Source organism: Mandrillus leucophaeus, unplaced genomic scaffold, assembly GCF_000951045.1.
Source record: "Mandrillus leucophaeus isolate KB7577 unplaced genomic scaffold, Mleu.le_1.0 Scaffold608, whole genome shotgun sequence".
Taxonomy (NCBI): Eukaryota; Metazoa; Chordata; class Mammalia; order Primates; family Cercopithecidae; genus Mandrillus; species Mandrillus leucophaeus.
The window spans coordinates 1,711,694-1,717,737 of NW_012106564.1; the positions used below are offsets into that span (position 1 = coordinate 1,711,694).

The 6,044-nt window shown below is 40.3% G+C and overlaps 2 protein-coding genes across 2 annotated transcripts in view; one reads left to right on the forward strand and one right to left on the reverse strand.

The window, feature by feature from the left end:
* The window catches only part of CMSS1 (cms1 ribosomal small subunit homolog (yeast)), a 397,344-nt gene that overhangs the window by 246,521 nt on the left and 144,779 nt on the right, over positions 1 to 6,044 (reverse strand). The gene's annotated exons all lie outside the window — the stretch shown is intronic.
* The window catches only part of FILIP1L (filamin A interacting protein 1-like), a 310,971-nt gene that overhangs the window by 175,634 nt on the left and 129,293 nt on the right, over positions 1 to 6,044 (forward strand). The window lies entirely within an intron of this gene.

Sequence of the window (6,044 nt, forward strand, 5' to 3'; positions counted from 1 at the left end):
ATGAGCCACTGCGCCTGGCCCAGCTAAATACCTTCTGTTAGTGCTTAGAATATGTGGAAATCAGAATTCTTAAGAATAGCTGCTATGCATACAGTGCATGTGGTTCATTCACTGCTTTTACTACTTTCCATGCTTTATCACCAGCTTGGCCCTTTCACTGCCAAAGCAGATCACCCTGATGAATGTTTCATCACTCCTCTACTTCATACAGTACTTTTTTGCTGTATACCAAATAAAAAATAAATGTACAAACATAAACACAAGTATTTTTATTCTTACAGAATGTTAAGCAGGGTTAAGAGGAGGTAGAAAATAGCGCCAAGATTTCTAGCCTGGGCAGCTGGGAAAAAGACAGCATTATTAAATCCAGCTAGAGTCCTGGACAGAAATAGGTAGGAAGACCTCTTTAAGAAGATGTTCCTGGATTTGGAAATTAGGAAGCCATTGGTGAGGGCCGAATCTGGACTGTAAGTTGGGGGTGGGAAGTTAGGAGATGAGTACAATGAATTCAGGCAATGTGAAGATGGAAGAGAAATTGGCAGAGTGGGAAGCAGGGAAAGTGGAGATTTTATTAGAAAGTGGGACCACTGGGCATGTTACAAAGTTGTGGAAAAAGAACCAACAGTGAGAAAGAAATTAGGCTACAGAAGGGAAGGGGGTATTTGATGGGCAAGATTTAAGAGGCAATGCTTATGATCCAAAGCTTACATGGAAGTGGCTTGGCGTGGTGGCTCACGCCTGTAATCCCAGAACTTTGGAAGGCCAAGGCAGGTGGATCACCTGAGGTCAGGAATTCGAGAACAATCTGGCCAAAATGAGCCAAATGTGGTAGTAGGCTCCTGTAATCCCAGCTACTAGAGAAGTTGAGACACAAGAATCACTTGAACCCAGGAGGCAGAGTTTGCAGTGAGCCAAGATCATGCCAGGGCACTCCAGCCTAAGTGACAGAGCAAGACTCTATCTCACAAAAACAAACAAACTTAGATGGAGGGGACAGAATTGGAAACCAAGAGCAATACTTCTAAAGACAGGAAAAGGAGAACATGTGTAAAGATGTGAAGAGGTGTTGGGGGCAGAGGAAGGAAAGCTACAAAGAAGAAGGGTAAGGAAGGTGAAGGTGTTTGTGAAGGGTGAGAGTGGTTAGGGAATAAGTGGAAGAAAGGGCATGAAAAGAGTGTTAAAGCTTTGGAATCATGGTTTAGCAATGAGACAGAGGCAATAAGGAATGAAGAAATCTGTTATTGACAGTAAGGGCCCGTTTGAAGCTGGAAACTTAAAAACGTGTCAGTCAGTCAGTCAATGAAGACTTACTGAATAACTCTGAAGTGCCAGGCACCTTACAACCTAGCCAAGGACTCCAAGGTCAAGTCTGGGAGTTAGGCAAGTAAATATGTCATAACAATGTGGTACGTGCTACGTTAGAAGTCTACATAGGCTATATGGGAGAACAGAGATGACGCGTTTAATTCGAAGGTGGGATGGGATGTACTTTCCTGGAGGGGGAGTTTCTGAAGCCTATCTGTAGTCTGCAAAAATGGAGAATGGGCCACTTGAAATTCCATCTTATTTCCTTCCAGGATACACTAATATGGAAGGTATATAACCATACTCTATGTAAAATCAAGCAATTCAGTACATTGGCACTGAAGGATCTTAATCATCAATTCTCCAGGATGTAATTTTATTATCATGAAAGAGTTTGATAGGCAGGACTAACGGAGCTCCAGGAAAATATGATTAATGTTTTTTCACAGTCTTTCACAAGTAAAAAAGTGTCTGGCTTTGGCTGTATATCTTGTTAGAGTCCTCAAGCATTGCTGGGAACTGTTTTGAGGAACTGGCTTCCTGATTCAACTTGGGCCACTAAATTCCGGTTTAATAATTACTTCTATTATCTCCCAGAGCCAAGCACAAAGCAAATATTTTCTTAAATGCCTTTGCTGAAAAAAAAAAAAAATCAATCATCTAGCCTTTGTTTTCACCTTTTAAAAATGTTGTAGGTATCTTATCTTTCCATGAGAAACAAATATTCCGTAGGTCTCTGTTTATACTCCTCGTCATTTACAACTCTGAAAATCAAAGTCTTTACTAAGTTTTGATAATGGGCTCTGTTCCATCCTCTGTGTGAGCATGCCACTTTATTACTACAGAGAAGACGTGAGTTCTGACCTGCAATTTCTTAATAGGAAAAACAGCACCCCATTGCTAGAATGATATAGCCACAGAACTGAAAGGGGCCTTGAAACCACTTGTGTAATCACTTAGGTGATGAAGGACAAATTCCCCAGCACTTGATCTAATTTTCTGTTTTAAGTGAGAGAAGATACCCTTTCATTTACCATTATATAATGGAATCTTTGTAAGAGTCAAAACAGATGAGAGGAGAATGGCAGGATTTTTCTATTCAAAGTGATTTTGCCTTTGCTAACATTTATTGTGGGCTTATTTTATGCCAGACATGGTGCTTAGCACTTCACAAAAATTATTTCATTTTGTCCTAACAATAATCTTAATAGTCTGTTTTTTTTTTTTTTTTTATAATGAGACAGAGTCTTGCTCTGTGGCTCAGGCTGGAGTGCAGTGGTGCGATCTCGGCTCACCGCAACCTCCGCCTCCCAGGTTCAAGCGATTCACCTTCCTCAGTCTCCCAAGTAGCTGGGATTACAGGTGGGCACCACCATGTTTGGCTAATTTTTGTATTTTTAGTAGAGATGGGGTTTCACCATGTTGGCCAGGCTGGTCTCGAACTCGTGACCTTAAGTAATCCACCCACCTCCACCTCCCAAAGTGCTGGGATTACAGGCGTGAGCCACCGTGCCCAGCCCAATTATTCTTATTTTATAATGAGGAAATTGAGGCTTAGAGAAACTGAGAGTCAGAGGTTGAGTTCTTTTTCAGGTTTTGCCATTAAATGATGAGTGACTGTCATCAAGTTTCCTAATGTCCCTTGTTTGTGTGTAAACTGGGAGCCATTATGATACCTATCTCACAGTGTGGTTGGATTATTATGTGAGATACTGGCCCAAAGTGTGTCTAGCATGAATATGCTATTACCCTCTTGGCAGCAGGATGGGGTATTAGAGAGAACCTGGGCTGTGGAATGAGATGACCTGGGCTCAAAGTCCAGCTCTACTACTTCTTAGCTATGTGATGTTGGGCATGGACTTCAGCTTTCTGATCTTCGAGTTCATCACCGGTGAAATATGAAGACCAGTATTTGTACCTCACAGTTACTGAAGGGTTAAGTGAGATGAGCCCTCATACAGCTTGCTTAGTCTAAGGCTGCTACAAACTGAGATACTACCTCCTTCTCCTCCTTGAGGGTCACAGGTACAACAAGGTAACCCTCTTAAGGGTGCAACAAAAATAGAGAATGCAACTTCTAAGAAGACTGCAGGGGAGTTTTAAGAGACTTACAATGTGGGAAGGGAGGCACTGGTCAACCACAGAGCAGGTCAGTGTGGGAGGTATGCCTTGGGGCCTTCTGCCTCCAGCATGGGCAGACTATTTATGCATCAAGGAAGACAGGATTCCCCATGAAAGGGCACAACTGAATAAGCTGGCTAATTGCCTATGTGGACTCTTTGGGCAGTTCTCTGTCAGTATAGACTGAGTTTTAGGTAAGGCCATCACTGTGGTTTCATTAGCTATGAAAAGCACATTCCAGTAGAAATGACAAGAAATCAATGTTTCAAACATATTTATAGCATCTTCCTATGAGCAAGACAATAGGAACAGCCCTCACAAAGTCATCTTAGAGTCATCTTAGAAAAGATTGGTTGGATTTTATTGAGTTTTTTAAAAATGCAAGGATTTAGGACCCCATTCAAAGGTAAAATGGTCCACTGTGGCATGAAATAGAGACAGATCAACTGCCACCTTCCTAGGACATAATCATTATACAACTCCAATCCAGACAAAATGACATAAAGCCATCTGTACCTCAAACTGCACCCTCAGAACCTCTGAAGTACTTCACTTCCGTAGAATCTCATTGGTTATGTGATCTCTCAGTCTATGGTAGATTAGAAGCAAAAACTACACATAGGGTAGAAAGTGAGAGGAACAAAGAAATGATTGGTTATAGCTTAACCAGTAACTTAACCAATATAAATGATTGGTGACAACACAGAGGAGGTAGAAAATGAAATACAAAAAGATATTATTTAATACTTCAAATGCTGTTCATATACATAGCATTGACCTCTAAGTATGCAGCTAAGTATGAATTACTTTAAAATATATTTTTATCAAGATGACAAATTTTTAAAAAGTTCTGGCACTTCCGAGTAAAGGACAGTCATTAGAAAATCCACCTTCACAGACCACTCAGTTCAGTGACAAAAACCAAATCAATGAGAGGCTATTCTGGGTTATTTCCAAAACTATCTACAATCCATTGCCCATTTTGGGGGTATACCTCTATAGTATTCTTTTTTTCATTATGCAGAAAAACAATCCAACATATAAATTTGAAATTATCCTTAACTAATTCAAATAAAATCTGTAAGACGAGTTTTCTTGTGTTTTTTCTTAGGAATATTCATGAGCAATTTAATAATAACTGTTTCTCTTTTTTCCCTTCACTCAAAACTAGTAAACTATAGATATTATTTAAAAATATAGGATAGAAAGAGGAAATTCAAGCTTCTAGAACAGCTCTCTTTCTCTCTGTGTGTATGTGTTTAAAAGCCGTGTATCTATGCCTATAAGAACCATTTGCCTATAAGAACCAAAGCACAGTGTTTTCTAGCACCAGAAGTTTAATGTACTGAGAACGTAAATGATCCATTCCTTGTGGCTTCTATTCCACAATGACTCAGCCAACCATGAATGAACGCCACACAGATCCTGAATTCTTTACAGTGGTTCTCAGAGTTGGAATTTTTGGGGCTGAGGTAAAATCAGCCAGAACATTATTCTGTTTCCTCAACTTGAACAGACAAAATGACTGGCAGAAGAACAGCTGAGGAAAATGTTTGAATTGTATAGTGATAATCTGCTCATTATGAAAATACTTCAGATGTCTAGCTTAAGCCAAAATAATCCCATTGAAACTGCCCTAATTTGATTTAGGAAACAAATTTTGTGATCAGAGAGTATATCAGATCTCAAATAGAAATTGACCCTTATTAAATCAAACACACACACACACACACACACACACACACACACACACACATATCTATAAGAGACTGTGGTCTACGTGACTCTTATAACCTCTGGTGATGCCTGTGCCAAATCTATATATTCTCAGCTTCAGAGTTGGCCCTAGGTCATATGTGCAGTTACATATGGTCTGCTGGAACAAACAGTAATTTTTTGAACAAATTTCAACTAAGGGTGTAGGGGCAAGTATTCTTTCAGATTGACTTACTTATGGTCAGGCAGCAATGGTAGTACAAAAACACTTGCTTCATCACTATTTCTCATCTTTCTTAGTCTACTATCTCATAGAGTTGCAAATATATAAGCTCTACCACGTCAAGTCCATGTGATTTTTACCAGGGAGACTGAACTAAAACAAAATCTAGTCATTTGATGACTTTCAAGACAACCTCATTCATTCACTCATTCATTCATTCACTCATTCATTCATTTGACAGAGTACATACTATGCACAAGGTATCAGTGAGCAAACAGACCACGTCCTGTGCCCACAGGACTAAGGGGTCAGTGGGGAAGGTTGAAATTCTTTAGGTAATAATATAGATGTAAGTAAAACAGCTACTGTAATTACTGTTATAAAAAGGAGGTCGTAGTGCTACTAGAGTGTATAATGTGGTTATGAAGTCAGGGAGGACTTCTCCAGGAAGTATCACTAAAGCTGAGGGCTGAGGGCTAAGTGGGAGTAAGCTGGGTGAACAGCTGAGGGAAGAGGCCGAAGCAGTGAGCACAGCACAGGCAAAGGCCTAGAAGTGAGAGAGAAAATGGTAAGTGTAAGTGACTTAACTCAAGGCCAGCACGTTAGGTGCAGAAAGAGTGACGAAGGGAGGGGCATGAGGTGAAACTGTGGGCCAAACCAAGCAGGGCTTGGATCCCTT